This window comes from Mesoplodon bidens (genome assembly GCF_964165515.1).
Source record: "Mesoplodon bidens genome assembly, contig: HAP1_SCAFFOLD_81, whole genome shotgun sequence".
Taxonomy (NCBI): Eukaryota; Metazoa; Chordata; class Mammalia; order Artiodactyla; family Ziphiidae; genus Mesoplodon; species Mesoplodon bidens.
In genome coordinates, this window is record NW_027672552.1 from 409,044 (window position 1) to 431,043 (window position 22,000).

At 37.4% G+C, this 22,000-nt stretch overlaps 1 long non-coding RNA gene across 1 annotated transcript in view; it reads left to right on the forward strand.

Annotated features, from left to right (window-relative positions):
- The window catches only part of LOC308610055, a 31,045-nt gene extending 14,899 nt beyond the window's left edge, over positions 1-16,146 (forward strand). The window contains exons 2-3 of the long non-coding RNA XR_014014410.1: positions 3,122-3,218; positions 16,095-16,146. This is a non-coding gene — a long non-coding RNA (uncharacterized lncRNA). The remainder of the gene's footprint in view (positions 1-3,121; positions 3,219-16,094) is intronic.
- The last annotated feature ends 5,854 nt before the right edge of the window (positions 16,147-22,000 follow it).

Genomic DNA, 22,000 nt, shown 5'->3' on the forward strand with positions numbered 1-22,000 from the left:
GCAGCTGCTGAGTCGTATCCATGAGCTGCCACTGGTCAGGGGCCAGTGTGCTATGGTTGAGATGCCCACTGGGGATGGTGGCCCCTTCATGGTTGCCAAAATTATTGCCAAACGAAACACAGATTCACTCACCCAATGCAGAGCAAAGCCAATCTACTGATACCAGTTGTGGTGAAGGAAAGTACAGTGTTTATTTGCAGGATGCGAAGCAAGGATAACAAGCAGCTAATGCTCAAAAGACCCAAACTCCCTGAAGACTTTTGGGCAAGTGTTTCTAAAGACAACATTAGGAGTGAGGGTCTCAGGGTGAATTATCAGTTCATGGACATTCTTTTGATTAGTTGGTGGAGAGGTGACAGGGTGATGTCTTGGGAACCTTAATCATCAGCCTTCTTTTTCCAACCAGTCTGGGACCTATATGCTTGTGATCAGCACGTAGTCAAATCCTCCATCAGGTGGAGAGCCTTAGTGTCTACAAAAAACACTCATGGGTCGTGGTCCAAACGTGGGTTGGAAAAGAATTTCCGGACACAAGGCAGAATGTAGAGAAGATAGAATTTATTAGAGGAAAGGGTCTCTGCCAGAACAGCAGGCTGACTTCCTAGTAGTCTGGGGGAGTCGACCCCAAACATGTGCTATTGATCAGTTTTTATAGCCAGAAATCAAAGGAATGGTTCATGGTGAAAATTTCATTTACTGATTGGTCGAGGCACATATCCTTTCCTTCTATAGAGTGGCAGTGGGACAGGGAAGATGCCTTTTCTTATTTGGGACAGGTCTCATCGCCCAGCTGGGCTCAGGAATTTCATAACCATCACAACATGGTGGGGAGGGCAATTAAGGGTCTGATAGGGGGTGTAACGCTGACACTTTTTCAGAGAGGGTTGTCCTTTGTCCTTGAAGCACCATTGTCCTTGGAGCACCACATCAAGGATATGTGTCAGACTGTTATCTATATCCCTTGAGGAGAAAGGGATAGAGACAACACTGTTTTTCAATCTCTTGTTACTTTTCTTGCTTGACTGCTTTTCCTTTGTTTCTGAATTTGGTCAGTTCTATAATCATTAACTGCTCTTTGGAAATCAAGGGAGGCCTAGGAGACTAAAGCTTTGTTCTACAAACAAGAAGCAGGGAACACTTTGAGTCTGTCACTGGGAAAGCCCCACAGGATTCTACTCAGTTTCACAATCATGAATAAAGTTGTTTCTATGAACGTTCATGTACAAATTTTGTGTGGACATATTTTTCTCATTTAAATTCCTAGGGGGTGAAATTAGGGGGTTGTATTAATGCCAAACTGTTTTCCAAAGTAGTACATCATTTCACATTTTCTTCAGGAATGTATGAGACTTCTGGTTGTTCTCCATCCTTACTAACATTTGATGCTACCAATCTTTTTAATTTTAGTCATTCTAGTAGATGTGAAGTTATTTGCATTGTGGTTTTAATTTTTCTTTGATGACTAATAATGCTGAACATTTTAAAATGTTGCTTATTTACCATTCATGTATCTTCTTTGGTTAAGTGTCTTATTAAATGTTTTGCCTAATTTAAAATAAATTGTTTGTCTGCTAAGTAGTGTCTTAGTAAAAGCTGGAGAAGAAGCCAGTTTGGCTGGATTACAGAAAACAAGGGGGAGAGTGGTAGGAATGAGGCCAAGAGAGACATGGGAGAAGGGGAGAAGAGATCAAAAAGGACTTTGAGGCCTTGGTGAGAACTTTGGATTTATTGTAATTAAATTGAATTCACTGGACGATTTTGAGTCTAGAGTGGCACAATCAGGCTTAAATTTTAAGGGACCACTTTGGCAGCTCTGTGAACAGGCCAGAGGAACAGGAGTAAACACAGGATAGACTAGGAGGTTATTGCAGCAGTCAGAAAGAGAGAAACTGGTTAGCTGCAGTTCTGAATGACCTTTCCCCTCACTCTTGTTCCTGACATTCCAAACTGCATAATTTCAGATGTGGAAGACTGAGAAATTTCCTGGATTTTCTCAACAGAATATTGACTTACTCAAGGCCTTTAAGTGGAACACACTCTACTGAGGGTTGAGAGACAGCTGACAATAGTGGCTTGCTCAGCTTAACTCCGTGGTTATGGTTGTTAGTTGTGGTTGCAATATTATGGTTGTGTGACTCTTTGGTTAGTATTCACTTTCTCCATCTTGGAATATACGTTTGATGAGGATGGAAAAATGATCTCTGCTTTGAACTGTAGCCTCAGTTTGAGCACAGTGCCTGCCAATTAGCATTTAGTCAATGGGTTTTTTTGTAGGGGAGTGAATGTGTGTATGTGTGAGGGAGAGAGAGAAGAGGGGCAGAAACAGAGAGGGGGAAGAGACAGCCATAGGGACAGGGGAACAAGTCCATATTGCAAAAGAACAGGACAATATTTTCTGTGAGTAGAATGCTCAGAGCCTGTGTACTGTGTTCTTTTCTACTTTCTCAGGTTAGATTTATCACTTCATCAATTTTCTTTATCTTATCCAAAATGAATCTACATTTTTTTTTCTTATAAGTATAAAGAGAAAGATTTTTGGGGGGGGGGAAATTTTTAATGTCTCACTACAATTCAAGTACCATACATGTCTCTTTCTATTATTTGTGTATCTTGAAAATATACCAGCATTATTGTCTAACACAAAGGAGGCACTAAATAAAAGTTTTTCTTTGAAACATTGGTACTATAAATTATAAGAGACAGGAGCCATGTTTTCACAGCTCTGTTTCTTGAGCACCCAGCCCAACGGTATTGTGGAGATGCAATAACAATCACCATGAGCACAGGTCACTGCTGACAAAGGGACTTGCTTTCTCTCTAAACCATTTGACTTTGTTGGTGCCCAGGGCAGGATGCTCCAAAATATGCCTCAGTGGAATATTACTTTGAATTAAAGTTACTGAAGAAATGACTGATGCAAGAGAGACACACTGACCTTCCTATCTGTCTCCATGAAAGCAGGAAATTAATATCTCATGTGAATGGTGCCCTCCCTCTACCAGGAGGTAGAAAGACATCATTAGCACCAGAGATAGGGAATGCAGGGTGAAGAAGGCTGTATAAACCTTGTTACTTCTTTAACTCAAGAAGGTTGGCAGGGACATTTCTTCCTCCTCAACAGCTGACAAGACAACCAGGAGGCTGGCTAAACCCTGCTTCCCACCACAAGACTGCTGCAGCTGAGAGATCCTAGGACACATGACAAAGGCCAGCAGAAGGTAAAAGTTCGTATCTCCTCAACTTCCCAGGCCTGTAAGGTCTGGTGGGCGGGAAAGTGCTTAAGAGTCTCCTTTTCTCTCTCTCTAAATTTAGATTAGCAGAAGAAAATACTTATGGAGCAAGATCCTTGTGACATAGAAAATCTGGTTTTTGGAAATGAGTAATCTCGTCTCAGTTTTTCTTAATCCTTTCCTCCCAGAGAGAGTCACTGTTTTTCTTTGTCTCTGTCTCCTGAGTCATGTTTCATAAGAAGAAAGAACCATAGGGCAGAGTACAGGCATAGGCCCTATAAGCCTGCTGTTGGAGACAGCCTCACAGACTGGTGAGTTAACAGTTCTCTCCAGTCCAGTGCCTATTAAGACAAACTTTGCTGTCAGTCCTCTATATAAAAACTGGATGAGATTTTTCCTTCCGTATTTTTCTATGTCCTGAGAGTTTGGCTTTTTGTCCAGTGAGAATATTCTCTCTGGTCTCCACCATCTGGATGGTGTATTTACTGGGGTGCATCTGGTAACCAGTTGAATTGACTGGGGTTCTGAGACACAAAGTCATAAACAGCACACTCTAGTCTTGTTGTGCCAGCTGTCAGAGGAGTTTGTCCTAAGGGGACCCAGTCCATAAGGGGCCTTTGTTGTTTCAACCTTCATTACCTTGTAAGTGTTGGAAAAGTCCCATTCCAGCAGCATATGCCTGATGTCACAGATTAGGAGGTTTGGGATCAGAGGTGCCTCAAATTCCCAGGAGAGACCAGGGACACAGTTTGCATTATACCACCCTTACTGCCTGTGCAATGAAGGCCTTTGCTTTCTTAGATTATCCTTGGAAATGAATTTTCACATTATAGGGGCTATACCATCCGTGCCCTCTCCATCTGAAAGTATGCTTATTTCATCCATGGTAAGGATTTATTCTAAGCCTGAAAAGTTACCTCTGGGTCGTTCCATAAAAAGCCTTACTGATTTGAGTCACTATTTGAAATTAATGAAAGGTCTTACTCCTCAATGGCCAGATGATGGATCCTTTAAATTTGCTGTATTTAAAAGATTACCTTTTTGAGAGCTCTCATCATAAACAGCTGTCATATTGGTATTTATGGAAGGATCAAATTGAAACGAAAAATAATGTATAACAGCTAGCCTTAGGGAATCGTTATTAAGATGAAATAACAGAAATTAGACTTAAAGATCCAACGTGAATTCCCCTTTTTAAGAAAAATTTTAAAAATTGCCCCATCTCCTCAGCAATTCCTTATGCCCTCCTACAAATAATTAGGAAAAGATCAGTTGGAAGCCAATATTCAAGAGCTAATAGAAACAATTATCTTTGTCTTCCAAATCTCTACAAAACCAGAAATGCAACTTAGGAACAAGTCAAGGCCCATTTATCTTCACCAACCCTGAAACCTATTCCTCTCAAATTCTTGTAGATATTATAAAAGTTGAGGATAATTGGAGCAAAATTGTCCTGTACTTAAGAAGAAAAAGTTTTTAAAATAATACTTACCCTGAGACTTATGATAATAGAAAAATACACTCCAAAACTCACAGAAGAAAATTTACATTTTTTTCTCTGTCCCTTAAAGTTATAAATCTTACCATGTTTTTGAAATGTAAACACAGCCACATTGCCTGAGACTGAGCCCAGATTATCTCAATTGTTAGAACCTGAAACTAAAATTTAAAGAATAAAAAGGAAAGAGGTTTTTTTTAAACAAAAACCACCAAAAAACCCCTCTCTTGCTCCAACTCTAAATCACAGTCTCCTTAAAATTGTTTATCAAGGGCAAGTACACTTAAAGGGCAAGAAGACTTAAAAGTCTTCTCCATAACTAATAAAAGACTGTAGCTATCTGAGTAAACTTAATTTATTCCAACAAGCAATCTAAAAATTCTCAAAAATATAACAAAAACGAATACAAATGTTTTTCAAATTCACATGATCTTGGATAATTTTTGGTAAGTAAAATCTAGTTCAGGTTTAATGGTTTAATTAATACAGACATATCTTAAGAGTTATCAGCATTAAGTATAATAGCTTTATGCTATATAGTTTTACTAAAAGTCAAATAAGCTCATGTTATCTCTTTTACAAAATTTCTCAGAAAACAGTAATAATAATAATAATTTAAGATGATGGCTAACACTACTTTAACATCTTATGAAATTGTCATGAGTAATCTGAGTGATTGTTAAGAACAAATTAATTAAATAGACATAAGATAAGAATTCTTTTAGGTAAACTTTTTTTAGCAATAATTGTTTTTGCTATGTCAACTTAAATAGTTTTCAAAATGTCTTTGATAAATTGTACCCTTAGAGTTTTGCTAAGTTAAATTAAATGAATTAAATATCTAGATCATTTCCAACTAAGACAATATACTGAAATATTAATTGCTGAACGAGTCTAAGTTTACCTACTTTTGACCTCTTATTACACACTAAATATGTTTGGTTCTATTAGTAAACATGTCTTGTGCTTCATTAAAAGCTTGTAGTATGAAGTAGAATATGTTTCTAGAAATTATGAAATGTATTTATAAGTTTGCCAAGCCACAAAATACTTACACAGTTAATAATTTTTAACTTTATCTTTACAAAAAAATTAAAGCTTTGAAGGAATAAGAATTATAAATTATATATGTGGTTAAAGCTACTAGGAATTATAAGGAAATTAGAATATGTTTTGGGGTAAGAAAAAGTGTAAGCTATGGAGATGTTTTTGTTCATGTAAAAACTTTGTTAAGTGATTTTTGTCCTAAAGCTGGTAACTTCTAAATGGGAAAGAGAACAAGGGACAAATCAAAATGGGCAGAGAAAGTTGTAAGAGGCTTGTTAAAAAGGAATCTTTAGAAAGGAATTTTATGTGTAGTCACGTCTAAGATTGGAATGAATTTAATAAAGTGATTCAGTTTTAATATCCAAAGTAAGCTGGTAGAAAATTAAAATTTGTTTTTTCTCTCTTTTTGCAAAATTTTCTTAATTATTGGTCTGCTCTTAATGAGAAATTGTAAACAAAGACTTTTTTTACATTTAATGTAATCTGTCTAGCAAAACAAATATTGTACATTTTGTCTTGATGAGTCTTTGATAATTTTGAAGAAAAACTGAGTGCTTTCAATATTAAAAGAGCTAAGTCTTTTTACACTATTTAACTATCTGTATTTACATGTGAATCTTTGTCACTTTGATTAAATTGATAACTAAATATTAATTCACAGTGACATATGATCATATTTGACAAAGTGTTTTAAAACATTTTTATTTTTGAAAAAGTAGATTTTCCCCCAAGTCAAATTCTAAATGAAGTCTTATTGACCTGGAAATAATGTTCAGGTTTTCCAGAGGCCCCTTGGAACACCCTCAAAGATTTGTTTTATCTTATTAGAAAAGAGAGCTATGAAACTCATTAGGCTTATTTGGTATGTTACTTACATGGGAAGCATTGCTAAATAAATGATCATCAACTCTAGGTTATATCATAAGGGTGAATGTTATTAATATAAATGTTCTCGAAAGTATATGAAATTCCTAAAATTGGATATGTCCTAGTATAATGTTATCAGTCATAATTCTAGTTATTATCTTAAATGTTTTGTGTCACAGAGATAAATTTTCTTGTCAATTACATTAGAATGAATCAAATTTTTAGTAATGGCTATTTGTCTTTTATTACTTAGACAATGGTTTTACTCAGATGCTTTTACAAAAGCTTCCTGAAAATGTGTTTCATGTTCAGAGAAATTCATGGAAAAGGATCTAACAAGTATTCTAGAACACAAGTTTCTGATGAATTTCAAATCATTACACTGAACTGAGTAAGAATTTACAAAACACTAATGGAGAAATTGACGTTTTCATAAAACTTCTAACAAAAGATCAAACAAAACAAGAATTAATTACATGGGACTAAGTAAACTGAAGAAGATGGTTATAATATTTTATGATTTTAAAGATAAATTTATTTAGTTTATTTATTTTTGGCTGCATTGGGTCTTTGTTGCTGTGTGTGGGCTTTCTCTAGTTGCAGCGAATGGCAGCTACTCTTCGTTGTGGTGCATGGGCTTCTCATTGCAGTGGCTTCTCTTGTTGTAGAGCATGGGCTCTAGGTGCATGGGCTTCAGTAGTTGTGGCTTGTGGGCTTTAGTAGTTGTGGCTCATGGGGTCTAGAATACAGGCTCAGTAGTTGTGGCACGTGGGCTTAGTTGCTCTGCGGCATGTGGGATCTTCCTGGACCAGGGTTTGAACCCATGTCCCCTGCACTGGGAGGCAGATTCTTAAACACTGTGCCACCAGGAAAGCCCCATTTCATGATTTTTTTTTTTCGTGGTACGCGGGCCTCTCACTGTTGTGGCCTCTCCCGTTGTGGAGCACAGGCTCCGGATGCGCAGGCTCAGCGGCCATGGCTCACAAGCCCAGCCGCTCCATGGCATGTGGGACCCTCCCAGACCGGGGCATGAACCCGTGTCCCTGCATCACAGGCAGACTCTCAACCACTGCACCACCAGGGAAGCCCTATGATTTTTAAATTTGAAACATTGCTGGTTTTATTTTTTTTAAGTTTTGTTTCTCCAAATGTAGGAAAATTTGTTTTTCTCTCTTAAGCTTAGAGCAGTTTGGTAAATTATACCCATGTAAGCAAAATTGAATCATTTGTCTTTTTCTCTCTACCCGATTCTTCCAGAATTCAGAAGCTTTCAGTGAACATTCTTGTTTTCTTGGCAATATAGTTATTTGCATAATTTCAATAAGAATCTGTTCTCCTTATAATAGCACATAATTGCAAACATTGCTTATATTACTAAAGTTTTGCCTAGAATGTCATATTTGACAGAGATATACATAAACTTAGGTTTGACCAAACAGCTTTAAGAAACTAAGGTTGACTTCATGGAGCCAATAAAGCCCCTTGGGAAAATAGTGTGGTACCTTGCTTAGAGTTCCCAGCAGCCTTACTAGTTGAGTAAGGAAGGTCACTTCCTGGCAAATGCAAGAACCTCAGAATATTTGGGGGACATTGAGGAGAAGAATTCACCCAAATCTATAGATGTCAAATGATTGGCTTGGCTTCTTAGCCTCAAGGGACTATTAAAAGTTTAATCTGGAGATTCCTTATAAAAAGTTCCAGCAAAGCAGATTTAAAAGAGCCTATATGGGAGATTTTCCTCTAACCCTGGAGATATTCTGCAGAGATAGTGGTTGACCAGAGGTAAAGCCTGAAGTCCTTCATGAATTTCAATCAAAATTGAACTTTAAGAAGCCAGAATTCCTGACAGTGACATTCAGGAGAGAGGGTAGAGACAAAGATGACAGAGTAGAAGGACGTGAGCTCACCTCCTCTCATGAAACCACCCAAATCACAACGAACTGCTGAACAACCATCAACAAAAAAGACTTGAACATACAAAAAAGACACTCTACATCCAAAGACAAAGAAGAAACTACAACTAGATGGTAGGAGGGGTGCTTTCATGATATAATCAAATCTCATACCTGCTGGGTGGGCGAACCAGAAAGTGGAAAATAATCATCATATCACAGAGGTTCTCCCACAGGAGTGAGTGCTCTGAGACCCACGTGAGGCTCCTCAGCCTGGGGACATGGCAATGAGAGGAGGAGATCCCAGAGCATTTGATCTTGAAGGCCAGTGGGACTTGAGGGCAGGAGCTCCACAGGATTGGGGGAAAGAGACTCCACTTTTGGAGGGTGCACACAAGGTTTCATGTGTACTGGGACCCAGGGCAAAGCAGTAACTCCATAAAAGCCTGGGCCAGACCTACCTGAGGGTCTTGGAGGGTCTCCTGGGGAGGAAGAAGTTGGCTGTGGCTCACTGTGGGGGCAAGGACACTGGTGGCAGAGAACCCAGGGAATAATTTTTGGTGTGAGCTCTCCTGCAGGTCACCATTTGGGCACTGAGACCTGGCCCCACCCAATAGCCTGCAGTCTCCAGTTCTGGGATGCCTCAGGGCAAACAACCAACAGGGTGGGAACACAGACCCTCCCAGGAGCAGACAGGCTGCCTAAAGTTATTCTGATTCCAAAGCCACCTCTAAACACCACTTGACACAACCCTGCCCACCAGAGGGAGAAGACCCAGCTCCACCCACCAGTGGGCAGGCACCAGTCCCTACAACCAGGAAGACTGCACAAGCTCCTGGACCAACCTCACCCATCAGGGGGCAGGCACCAGAAGTGAGAGGAGCCATGATCCTGCAGCCTGAGGAAAGGAGGCTACAAACACAGAAGGCAGAGAAATGTGTTCCAGATGAAGGAACATCATCAAACTCCAGAAGAACAACTAAGTGAAGTGGAGACAGGCAATCTTCCTGAAAAAGAATTCAGAGTAATGATAGTAAAGATGATACAAGTAACTGGAAAAAGAATGGAGGCACAGACCAAGAACATAGATGAAATTTTTAACAAAGATCTAGAAGTTTTAAAAAACAAAGGGAGATAAACAATAACTGAAATGAAAAATACTCTACAAGTAATCAATAGCAGAATAAATGAGGCAGAAGAATAAATAAGTGAGCTGGTAGACAGATTGGTGAGAATCACTGCTTTGGAACCGAATAAAGAAAAACAATGAAAACAAATGAGGACAGTCTAAGAGACCTCTGGGACAACATTAAATGTGCCAACATTCACATTATAGGGGTCCCAGAAGGAGAAGAGAGAGACAGAGGGGCTGAAAAAATATTTGAAGAGATAATAGCCAAAAACTTCCCTAACATGGAAAAGGAACAGTCACTGAAGTCCAAGAAGCACAGAGAGTCAAATACAGGACAAACCCAAAGAGGAACATGCCAACACACATGAATCAAATTGACAAAAATTAAAGACAAAGAAAACATTAAAAGCAACAAGAGAAAAACAACAAATAACATACAAGGAAACCCCAGTAAGGTTATCAGCTGATTTTTTTCAGCAGAAACTCTGCAGGCCAGAAGGGAGTGGCCCAATATATTTACAGTGATGAAAGGCAAAAACGTACGACCAAAAATACTCTACCTAGCAAGGTTCTTATTCAGACCTGACAGAGAAATCAAAAGCTTTATAGACAAACAAAAGCTAAGAGAATTCAACACCATCAAACCAGCTTTACAACAAATGCTAAAGGAACTTCTCTAGATGAAAAAGAAAATGCCACAACTAGAAAAAAAAGACAATTATGAATGGGAAAGCTCACCATTAAAGGCAAACCTACAGTAAAGGTAGGAAATCATCCACTCACAAATATGATATCAAAACAAGCAATCATGAGAAGAGGAGAGTACAAATGCAGGATATTGGAAATGCATTTGAAATTAAGAGGCCAGCAACTTAAAACAACTTTTCGTATATATATATATATATATATATATATATATATATATATATATATATATATATACACTCTGCTATATCAAAACCTCATGGGAAATGCAAACCAGAAATCGACAATAGATACACAAAGGAAAAGCAACCCAAATGCAACACTAAAGATGGTCATCAAACCACAAGGGAAGAGAACAAAAGAGGAAGGAAGAAAAAAGAATTACCAAAACAAACCCAAAACAATTAACAAAATGACAATAAGAACATACATATTGATAACTACATTAAAAGTAAATAGACTAAATGCTCCAACCAAAAGACATAGACTGGCTGAACAGATACAAAAGCAGGAACCATATATATGCTGCCTACTAGAAACTCACTTTAGATCTAGACATCCACACAGACTGAAAGCGAGAGGGTAAAAGAAAGGTATTCCATACAAATGGAAATCAAAGGAAAACCAGAGTAGCAATAGTCATATCAGACAAAATAGACTCTAAAATAAAGACTGTAACAAGGACCAAGAAGGACACTGCATAATGATCAAGGAATCAATCCAAGAAGAAGATTCAACAATTGTAAATATATGTTCACCCAACATAGGAACGCCTCAATATATAAGGCAAATGCTAATAGCCATAAAAGGAGAAACTGACAGTAACACAATAGTATTGGGGGATGTTAACACCCCACTTTCATCAATGCACAGATCATCCAGACAAAATCAATATGAAAACACAGGCCTTGAATGATACATTAGACCAGAAGGACTTAATTGATATTTAGAGAGCATTCCATCTGAAAGCAACCGAATACACATTCTCCTCAAGTGCACACGAAACATTCTCCAGGATAGATCACACGCTGCGCCACAAAGTGAGCCTTGGTAAATTTAAGAAAATTGAAATCATATGAAGCACCTATTCCAAACACAATGCTATGAGATTAGAAATCAACTACAAGAAAAAAACTGTAAAAAACACAAATACATGGAGGCTAAACAATATGCTATAAGCAACCAATGTATCACTGAAGAAATCAAAGCAAAAATTAAAAAATACCTACGAATGAAAACAAAAACACGAAGATCCAAAACCTATGGGATGCAGCAGAAGCATTTCTAAGAGGGAAGTTTATAGTGATAAAATCTTACCTCAGGAAACAAGAAAAACCTCAAATAAACAACCTAACCTTATAGGTAAAGCAACTAGACAAAGGAGAACAAACAAAACCCAAATTTAGTAGAAGGAAAGAAAACATATAGATCAGAGCAGAAATAAATGAGAGACAAAGAAAACAGTAGGAAAGATCAATGAAACTAGAAGCTGGTTCTTTGAAAAGATAAACAAAATTGATAAACCATTAGCCAGCATCATCAAGAAAAAAAATGGGGAGAGCTCAAAGCAATAAAATTAGAAATACAAAAGAAGTTACAATGGACACCACAGGAATACAAAAGCTCATAAGAGACTACTACCAGAAACTATATGCCTGTAAAATGCACAACCTAGAAGAAATGGACAAATTCTTCGAAAGGTACAACCTTCGAAGACTGAACCAGGAAGAAATAGAAAATATGAACAGACAAATCACAAGGCCTGAAATTGAAACTGTGATTAAGAAACTCCAACAGGGCATCCCTGGTGGCGCAGTTGTTAAGAAACCACCTGCCAAGGCAGGGGACACGGGTTCGAACCCTAGTCCAAGAAGATCCCACATGTCACAGAGCAACTAAGCCCGTGGGTCACAACTACTAAGCCTGCTCTCTAGAGCCCACGAACAACAGCTGCTGAGCCTGCATGCCACAACTACTGAAGCTCACGTGCCTAAATCCCATGCTCTGCAACAAGAGAAGCCACCGCAATGAGTAACCCATGCACCGCAATGAAGAGTAGCCCCCGCTTGCCACAACTAAAAAAAGAAAGCCTACATACAACAACAAACACCCAATGCAGCCAAAAATAAAATAAATAAATAAATGTATTTTTAAAAATTTATTAAAATTTATTTAAAAAAAGAAGCTCCCAACAAACAAAAGTCCAAGATCAGATGGCTTCACAGGTGAATTCTATCAAGCATTCAGAGAACACTAAACACCTGTTCTTCTGAAACTATTCCATAAAATTTCAGAAGAAGAAACATTCCCAAACTCATCCTATGAGGCCATAATCACCCTGATACCAAAACCAAACAAAGGTACTACAAAAAAAGAAAAAAATAAGTCAATATCACTGATGAACATGGACTCAAAAATCATTTACAAAATACTAGCAAAGTGAATCCAACAACACATTAAAAGGATCAGACACCATGATCAAGTGGGATTTATCCCAAGGATGCAAGGATTTTTCACTATCCACATATCAATCAGTGTGATACACCACATCAATGAATTCAGTAAAGTCACAGAATACAAAATTAATACGCAGAAATCTCTTTCATTCCTATACACTAAAAACAAAAGATCAGAAAGAGAAATTATGGAAGGAATCCCATTTACCATCACATCAAAAAGAAAAAATACCTATGAATAAATCTACCTAAGGAGACAAAAGACCTGTACTCTGAAAACTCTAAGATGCTGATGAAAGAAATGGAAAGTGACACAAACAGATGGAGAGATATACCATGTGCTTGGAATGGAAGAATCAATACTGTCAAAATGACTATACTACTTAAGGCAATATACAGATTCAATGCAATCCCTATTAAATTACCAGTGGAATTTTTTTTTTTTTAGATTTTTTTCATGTGGACCATTTTTAAAGTCTTTATTGAATTTGTTACAATATTGCTTCTGTTTCATGTTTTGATTTTTGTTTTTGTGTGTGTTTTTGGTTGCATGGCATGTGGGATCCCAACTCCCTGACCAAGGATTGAACCTGCATCCTCCTCACTGGAAGGTGAAGTCTCAACCACCGGACCGCCAGGGAAGCCCCCACCAATGGCATTTTTCACAGAACTAGAGCAGAAAATTTTAAAATGTGTATAGAAACACAAACCCCCAAATAACCAAAGCATACTATGAAAGCAAAATGGAGTTGGAGGAATCAGGCTCACTGTCTTCAGACTATATTACAAAGCTACATTAATCAGTATGGTACTTGCACAAAAACAGAAATATAGATCAATGGAACACAATAGAAAGCCCAGAAATAAACCCACACAACTATGGTCAATTAATCTATGACAAAGGAGGCAGGAATATACAATGGAGAAAAGACAGTCTCTTCAATAAGTGGTGCTGGGAAAACTGGACAGATACATGTAAAAAAATGAAATTAGAACAATTTTCTAACATCACAGACAAAAATAAATTCAAAATGCATTAAAGACCTAAATGTAAGACTGGATATTATAAAACTCTTAGAGGAAAATCCAGGCAGAACACTCTTTCACAGCAGCAATATCTTTTTGGATCCACCTCCTAGAGGAAAGAAAACAAAAACTAAAATAAACAAATGCGACCTAATCAAACTTCAAAGCTTTTGCACAGCAAAGGAAACCATAAACAAAACAAAAAGACAACCTACAGAATGGGAGAAAATATTTGCAAATGATGATACTGACAATGGAATAATCTCTAAAGTATACAAATAGCTCATGCAGCTCAATATCAAAAAAACAAACTACCCAATCAAAAAATGGACAGAAGATCTAAACAGACATTTCTCCAAAGAAGACATACTGATGGGCAAAAAGCACATGAAAATCTGCTCAACATCGCTAATTATTAGAGAAATACAAATCAAAACTACAGTGAGGTATCACCTCACACCAGTCAGAGTAACCATCATCAAAACGTCTACAAACTGTAGACTACAAAAATGTTGGAGAGGGTGCGGAGAAAAGGAGTCCTCCTACACTGTTGGTGGGAATGTAAATTGGTTCAACCACTATGGAGAATATTATGGGATTCCTTAGAAAACTAAAAATAGAACTACCATATGATCCATCAATCCTACTCTTAGGCATGTATCTGGAGAAAATTATACTTCCAAAAGATACATGCACCCCAGTGTTCAGTGCAGCACTATTCACAATAACCAGGATATGAAAGCAATTTAAATGTCCATTGACAGATGGATGGATAAAGAAGATGTGGTACATATATACAATGGAATATTACTCAGCCATAAAAATGAGTGAAGTAATGCCATTTGCAGTAACATGAATTGACGTAGAGATTATCATACTAAGTGAAGTCATTCAGAGAAAGACAAATATCATATGATATCACTTATCTGTGGAATCTGAAAAAATGATACAAATGAACTTAATTACAAAAGAGAAACAAACTCACAGACTTAAAAAACAAACTTATGGTTACTAAAGGGAAAAGGTATGGGGAGGGATAAATTAGGAGTTTGGATTCACATATACACACTACTATATATAAAATAGATAATCAACAAGACCCTACTGTATAGCAAAGGGAACTCTACTCACTATTCTGTACTAACCTATATGGCAAAAGAATCTGAAAATGAATGGATATATGTATATGTATAACTGAATCATTTTGCTGTACACCTGAAACTAATTCAACATTGTAAATCAACTATACTTCAATATAAAATAAAAATTAAATTAAAAAAAGAGATTAAAAAAAGAAGTGTCTTCCAATGCAAGGATCAGATCAAAGAACATGAATGGAATATTCCTACTGGGACGATTAGGAGGATAACACATCCTTGGTAGGTGCAGAGCCTGTTCACTTATCCTCTGACTTTCCTTGTTCCCTTTCTCCACTACATCCTATTAAGCAGACAAAAACTTTGAGAAAGCTGCCTCTTCCTTCACCAATGCCAAGAAGGACAAACTCAAAGAGCCATTTTCTGTCTGTCTTCCTCTGATGTTGCTTCTTCATGTTTGAGCTATTGGGAGGAGAGAGAGGCAATAAATTCTCTTAATAAAAGCAAAAAATAAAAATAAAAAATAAGCCTATATGGTCAGTCACAATCCTTGCTATACTTATATAAATAAGACCAAGTTTATTGAATCTAGACTTATTTTGCAAACAAATTTGTCTTAATTTGGCTATCTTTGATAGAAATGAGGGTGATTTTAGAGAGAAAAATTATCTCTCGATAGAAACCAAAATACATATTGTGGATATTAGATTCTAGTGCTATTAATTTTCCTTGAAGTTTTGTTAATTACCTGAAAACTGGACTGTATCCTGAAATTTGCTAGTTTCCTCCACTACCTGACTACAACTCTCCAAACTAGTGTTTCCAAATTTTCTCCCACCCTTTTGACTTGGAATCATTGAAACTAAAACTGCCTTTTTTTCTGAAGTCCTGCATACTGAAGGTAGATATCTTAATATAAACTTCAGAGAAATCTCCACAGCAGCTCATGTTTAGACAGTCTTCTTCGTTCCTGTTGCTATATGGACCACTCAGAAAGTTTACCTGAACATCTGATGGACATTCAAACTACAAAAGATGCTTTAACCCTGACATTTAGAGATCTTCTCAACTGTCTACCCTCAGAACTCAAAAACTGATATGAAATTTGCCTCCATTATTAACCATTGTTTTTTTGTCTCTATAGCAATGCCTCTTATTCAATACCTGATTGCTTGTACAGTAAGCTTAACTTCTACTTAGAAATACTGCTTTGGAAGAGAAAATTAAGGTAAAATGATCATATGGATGGACTCTAATCCAATATGACTTGTATCTTTATAAGGAGGGAATATTAGAACACAGACATGCACAGACTGAGGGGCAACCATGTGAGGACACAGCGAGAAGGTAGCCATCAAAGGAGAGAGACCTCAAGGAAACTAAACTTGATACTTTGATCTTGGACTTCTAACCTCTAGAGCTATGAGAAAATATATTTTTGTTGTTTAAGCCACCTAGTAGCCAGTGTGGTATTTTGTTATGGCAGCCCTAGCAAACAAATACAATCACTATTAGGGAAAAAAAATCATGTGCTTTGTTATTCCAGTAGAATGATTTTAACACTGATTACTTCTTACCTTGAGATTATAAAAGACAGTGATAAACATTACTGTAGAATACATATGAGTTGTGTCCTATGAAACAAAGGTAGTTAACAAACACCTCTCAGCTGTAGATGATGCCATGTGTTCATCTGATCAGCAAGAGGACATGAGTGGAAGGGAGAACCTTTTCTGCTTCAGACAAGCAACTTCCTGGGTTACCCTGAGTATGACAAAGAGGGCCATTGCTTGGGGACCAGGTCTCCAAGCAGTCACAACAGGCCTCAGGAACCCACAAGAAAATTGTGAAGGAAGAATATTACTAGCCAGGCCCATATGAATCTTTTCCTCCCATCACTGTTCTTTTGTGAAAAATTCTTCCAAATACACATTTTTGTCCCAAAATATCATGTTGGACGCTCGCTACTAGGAGCAAATTTTTCTAGCATCTCTGTTGGATGAATTTTCACACTTGCAAAATCACTCAGAAAAGAGTTCATCCTCCCAACACCTCCCCGCACCAGTGTCCCCCTAAACAGCATCTGACCACAATATGAAGGAACTTACCTCCCAGGTAAACAGGTGCTTGAATGTGATTTAATTATCTCTGCATCCTCTCCCTGGTCTCCCTGTGAAATCTAGTCACCTCTTTGCATTAAAGCATCTCTGTGAGAAGCCCTGTAAGGTGCTGGCTATTCTCAATTCTGTCCTGCTGGTTTCTCTGAAGTGCCTAGAAGCTGTCCTCTCCACACACAAACTGTTCTGACAAACTTCATTTGAATGATTTGCATTTTAATTCTCAATTTGCTTCTGTTCCTAAGCCTTAAGGCTTTTTTTTTTTTTTTTTTTACCAATTCAGAAAAAGCATCATTAAAAAAAGACAAGGTTGGGCTTCCCTGGAGTCGCAGTGGTTGAGAGTCCGCCTGCCAATGCAGGGGACACGGGTTCGTGCTCCGGTCCGGGTAGATCCCACATGCCGCGGAGTGGCTGGACCCGTGAGCCATGACCGCTGAGCTGGCGTGTCCGGAGCCTGTGCTCTTCAACGGGAGAGGCCACAACAGTGAGAGGCCTGCGTACCAAAAAAAATAAAAATAAAAAAAATAAAAGACAAGGCTACTCGCAGATCTAACATGCTAAGGTTTAACTTAGTACGTTCTTAGGACTGATGTTTTCCAAGGAACAAACTTTCTTGTTTCCCGTGCAATAATAAAGGTTTGTTATAAAAGTTAAGTACAAAAAGCGAGAAAAAATAAAAATAGTGGTATCTTCACAGTTGAGTTCTTAACATATTTTCTGATACATGTAAAAAGAGAAAAATTGGCAAAATGAGTACCAACATTTTTAAAAATAAGAATTAAGCCTAAATCCCTGGATTTACCAATTTTATAAAATAAGAAAGTAACATTTTATAAAATACAGTTTTATGAAATATGATTTTATAAAATTTGTTTAGCTAAGTAACAAATGATTTGCCCACAAAACAGATTTAGCAGGTGGAGTCCAGGGGGCACATTCTACAAAATAAATTTATTGACACTGTAAAGGGTTACTAGCATAAAATTGTGGTGGGAATAAAAAGGGCAGTGACCTTCGTCCTGAAGTTTAGGAGTGATCCCTGAATTGAGAGATATCTGAGTTGAAGTGGTCACTGGAAACAAATGGTAGAGACAAATCACAGAGGGCAGACTGTATCAATTCCAGCTTCTGGACTCAGAGAAGGAAGGAAGAGCTTCAGATTTCATTGCAGAGAACGAGGCTGAGAAACTTTAAAATCAGATGCTTTTTCCCAGATCCAGGGGGCCAACTAATGCACAAAAATGCTTAAAGCCACATAGGTATGTCACCTTTATTTCCTAGAGAAGATGTTAGCATTTTCTAAATCCTCATCTACTGTGCCTGGCATGCATTATTTTATAGCTTTCTGGAAGTTTCATCAGCACCACTGGTATATTTGTAGTACGATATGTCTGTGGAGAGTAGAGAATGCACGTCCGGGCTGGGGGCAACGGACTCTTCTAGCTACCACAGTGAGTGGTTCCTCTGCAAACCTGAGTAAGGAAGACAACTTGCCTTTGGGTGGGTAGTGTTACAATCTGCATGTCTAGGGGCACAAATGTAAAGACCGACCCTGTTCTGGGAATGATTATGATTCTGACTGACCTCAAAGGGGTAATTATGAAACCCCTGGATCATCAGGATCTGGATGTTCCCTACTTTTTCCATGGTGTGATCATGACAGAAAGCGTGGCTGTAGATATCTGGGAACATTTCCAGAAATGTCCTCCTGTAGGAGTTAATTATAAAGTAAATGTGTATAAAAGAGAAAATAATATTGAAACCTATCAAGGGGAGGAGATCTTAAGGGTTAATATTGTAGATGGACTACTTTGGAAACAATCTTTTTCCCTTGGAGTATTAAGAAGTCATCGCATAATTGCCATCTCTCCACATTTTGTTCTAGAGTGCCTGGTTTCTTGATATCAGTGTGAGACCTGTTTTAAATAAAAATCTATTTGTAAAAATCCAGATCTGTAATATGTTCTAAATATCATTATAGTGTCTTTTAACTATAGATTAAAAATCACTTCATTTTCAACAAAATATTTTGATGTAAACATCAAATGTTTTGAAAACAAAGGGGATCTGTTTTTGTTGTTTTCTCTTTTATCTAATTTTTGTATCCATTTTGTCTGGGCATATTAAATGGTAAAAATATTTATAAGATTTGCACTAGGTGAATCTTCTTAAAAAGAAAATACGGAAGGCCACAGAGTCTGGGAATATTAATATCTTTTTAATAGATTGATCCCTCTTGATTTCTTATTCTGGAGTAAAGGTACAAGTTTTTCCATGAAAATTAGACACACAAATCATCTGACACAATGTATGACAGATGGAAAATGGTTGATGGGAATTTTGCTTTAATGCACATTGTTCATTGTAATTTTGCCCAGCTTAATGAACTGTGAATTAATAATGAGGAGCAACACATTCAACGTATTATAGTAATAAAGTGCTTTTATGGACATTTTTCATGTTTCCAGACTTTCTTGGCCACCCTGAACAATCTTAACTCAAAGGATTAAAAAATAATCGCTTATTTAACTGTGTTAAAATAGTCAACTTTGAAAAGGATATTTTCCTGTATGAACTTTTTCCTAATTGATCCCATTTGGTTCTGATCAGTAAACTTACCTGAGTAAGCTGCACTATTGAAACAAAAGTGATCTGATAGAGTCTTAGATGACATACGGGACCAGAGTCCATTGCTTTCTGATTCAACGACATAAAGGAGTAAAGGGAAAAATTAATAATTGTACATTGTTTAATTAGGAGAATAGAAAAACTAAATTTCTTGTAGAAATAAGACCAAAGAGTCCTCGTGTCAGCCCTGCTCCTCTTAAAAGACCGTGACGCTGTAATACCAATGGATAATCTGGGAGACAACCAGCTGTCATTAAGATAGATTTTACCAAGGCAAGGGCAATAGGTTGCTTATTAGCAGTGAGAAATCAGTAGTCTTTTAGAAGTGTACCCTTTGGAAAGTGTGAGATATATAATAAATGAAAGCCTTTCATTATTCATTGTTATAAGCCAGATGTAGATTAAATGTACACTACCTTCAATTCAGATATTAAGACATCCTTCCCTCAGTAATTTTATGAGGTAACATGTAGAATGTCAACCATAGGCTAAGTCATATATTTTATAATCTTTCAAAACTTTTTTAAGCAATGTGTTAACCCTATAATGAATATAAAATGGATCCTAACTGCATGTCTTAGAAAATGTGCATTTCATAGAATTATTTAAGAATGAATCCTTAATAGCCCATCTTTTTAAGTATGTTAGCTGAACGTTATGATTGTGTAATATCATTTTAGGGCATTACCACATTTTAAGAAATAAAATAATATTCAGAAGCATAATTTTGCCAGAATGTAAAATTTAAAAGCAGAAATTTGACTTGTGAAAAATCCTCACATGATTATTGGCCTGTTAAAAAATAAAGCAAACCTCACAAACCTAATGCAAGCTATTATGTGCAAAATAATGTGCTAGTTACACAGCCCTCTGGGAAGTGAATGTGAGTCCGGATGCTTCTTTCTTGGTTTATTTCATTCCTAGAGTACCTTTGTTGCAGGTTTTTCTTATGTTCCCAAAGGAAACAAGTAAGCCATCTCAAGTTTAAGCTTTGTCCTCAATAAAGTAAAAAATGTGCCAGATACCATTTGACTGGATGATAACTAAAACTGGACAAATATTTTCTCTCACTGGAGACTGACAGTGTTTTAGTTGTGCTTAACATTTGTGATTCTCCTAAAAAAAGGGTACAAATGAAAACTTATGGTTACCAGGAGATAAGGGGGGAAGGATAAATTGGGAGATTGGGATTGACATATACACACGACTATATACAAAATAGATAATAATAACCTACTGTATAGCACGGGGAGCTCTACTCAATACTCTGTAATGGCCTCTATGGGAAAAGAATCTTTTAAAAAAGTGGACATATGTATATGTATAACTGGCTCTCTTTGCTGTACACCTGAAACTTACACAAATTTGTAACTCAACTATACTCCACTAAAAATCTTTTAAAATAAAAAAATAGAGTACTACATGCATTTCTAAGAAATAAACATTATTTTCTTCATTCTTCTAAAATAAATAAAAATAAAATAATGTAATATGTGATTTTCAAGCTAATGAACACCTAAGAATGAAATTTGAAAATCTACATTTGGAATGTATAATTCCTTTGTTCAGAGGCAGTGACATTACAAAAGAACAAAACTTCTCAAACATTTCCCCATTTAGAGTAATGCTGACAGTGAGTGTCTGGTGGATCTCAGAGGGGCACAACTGATAATATCTTTATCATGCTGCCAGTTTGCTAAGTGGTTTCATATTCACTAAGAAAGACTTGTCAATGGATACTGAAGAATAGATGTGAGGTCTCTGTGAGGTCTTTGTGCCAAGTCTCTGTGTGTTGTCTCTGGGTGAGATCTCTGTGTGAAGTCTCTGTATGCGGTCCCTTTGGAAGGTATCTCTGGGAAATCTGTTAAATCTGGGCTAGGTTTCTGTCTGAGGGTCTGTGAAGCAACGTGAGGTCCCTGTGTGAGGTGTCAGTATGTGATCTCTGAGAAAGGTGTTTGCGTGAGAAGTCTCTCTTGGGAGGTGTGTCTGTGAAGTCTTTGTGTATTGTCTCTGGGTCTCTCCATTTCTTTTTTTCTTTTGGTCTCTCAATTTCTTGTCTTACTGTACCTTATGGAAGACGGAGCAGCAAGAGAAGGGCAAAGGGACTTGCTTCTTTCTGTTTTCTTGCTGTTCCATCAGCATCACCTGTCTGTGGCACCCTCCCAGCAGGAGCCAGGGGGGTCCAAGTCCAGCTTCCCCATATTCCCAGAACTCACTTCTGGGTGCCCCTGAGAGCACCCAGCAGCAGCCAGGCTCAGGTCCCAGCCCTGTCATCTCTTTCCTCTGGGTACCGACCCCTCCCACA